Below are 1,541 nucleotides of genomic sequence, written 5' to 3'. Positions count from 1 at the left end.
GCACTCTTTCGGCACTCGTTCTGCACTCGTTTGGCACTCGTTCGGCCTTCATTCTGCACTCGTTCTGCACTCGTTCTGCACTCGTTTGGCACTCGTTCGGCCTTCATTCCGCACTCGTTCAGCACTCGTTCTGCACTCGTTCGGCACTCGTTCGGCACTCTTTCTGCACTCATTCAGCGCTCACTGTAAGGTCCAGATGAATGGATAATTAGAAGTCAGGATTATGTGAGTGTTGTCTGCAGACTCACCTGCTCCCCCTCCTGGTTGATCAGTGGGTTTCACCGCTGAGCAGAAAGAACATAAAATATCTGACTAATTAATAAAATAATTTAATCTAGATTAAACTGCTCACAGATTACTGAACAATATGAATGAATAAAGCATGCTGAGGATCACTCTCAGCTACTACCACATCAAACATTAGCTCAGAATTTGTAAAGCTAACTAAGTGTAGGTATTTTGTTTCCTAAGTCATTTAGCTGTGACGGCCATCTTGAACTCCAAAAGTTAAACAGATGTAGATAAACATCAGAATATCAAATCCTGAAAATATCATTAAAATCCATCCAGTGGCTCCAGAGATATTGTGCTAAAAGGAAGTTTGTTATAATGAAGCAGGGAAACACACCAGGTTAACTTTAATGCTCTAAATGTCCACATGGAGGCGATGTTGGCCCAGAACAACCTCTGATAAACACTGAGCTCAATAACTCTGTGCTCAGAGCAGATTTATCTTCTGCAGGTGAAAAATCATTTTAGGTCTGAGTCAGAGCTTTAATCCAGAATCTGAGTCTCACCTGGACGGAGAGCGTCCTCCAGTTTGAACCCAACGTCCTCTGAAAAGATAAACACAAGACATGACAGGACTGAGGAGCTAACGGCTAGTCCCCGTGGGCAGTTCTAACAACTACAGTTATTCTGTCTTCTGCTGTTACACAGAGCAGTAGCAGCTAGCTGTAGCACTTCTGCTGCAGGATCATGATAAGCTAACAGAGGCTAAAACACACGTCCAACTGTCCCTGTGATGGACTGAGACATGTCCATGTGTCCCTGTGATGAACTGAGACATGTCCAACTGTCCCTGTGATGAACTGAGACATGTCCAACTGTCCCTGTGATGAACTGAGACATGTCCATGTGTCTCTGTGTCAATGACTCTCAGAGCTACAGCAGCAGTCATGTCTTCAGGTGGGACACCCAGCTGGACAGACCTTAGAGGTTTTACAGAGCTAACAGTAACAACATCTAATAAGAACAATAATGGGCTGAACATGATGCCCACAGTTTCTATGATAAGAGGAGGACTCACTTTCACCTGTTGGTTTGGACGTTTGGAGCTCTGAGGAGAAGCAGAAACAGGAAGTTAGCTGGACTTTATTCAGATCCAACAGCAGCAGAGAACACTGACAGAACTTGCTTTACTCCTTCATCTGGTAAAATGTTCAGTCTGTAATTATGGTCTGTAGTCACAGGGACTGCAGAAACTAGCTGATACTTATAACATATATATAACATACATATGACATATATATAACATACAT

The 1,541-nt window shown here is 43.3% G+C and overlaps 1 long non-coding RNA gene across 1 annotated transcript; it reads right to left on the bottom strand.

Moving 5' to 3' along the window:
* Nucleotides 1-6: 6 nt before the first annotated feature.
* On the bottom strand, nt 7-1,483 carry LOC106511556 (uncharacterized). Its single transcript, XR_001309539.1, has 3 exons — nt 1,310-1,483; nt 798-836; nt 7-284 (listed from the first exon to the last, which is right to left on the bottom strand). It is a non-coding gene; the product is annotated as an uncharacterized LOC106511556 (long non-coding RNA).
* Nucleotides 1,484-1,541: the final 58 nt, after the last annotated feature.

The sequence above is a fragment of the Austrofundulus limnaeus genome, unplaced genomic scaffold, assembly GCF_001266775.1.
Source record: "Austrofundulus limnaeus strain Quisiro unplaced genomic scaffold, Austrofundulus_limnaeus-1.0 Scaffold2916, whole genome shotgun sequence".
In the NCBI taxonomy this organism is placed as follows: Eukaryota; Metazoa; Chordata; class Actinopteri; order Cyprinodontiformes; family Rivulidae; genus Austrofundulus; species Austrofundulus limnaeus.
The sequence above is the reverse complement of the archived record's forward strand: the minus strand, read 5'-3'. Positions and strand labels throughout refer to the sequence as shown.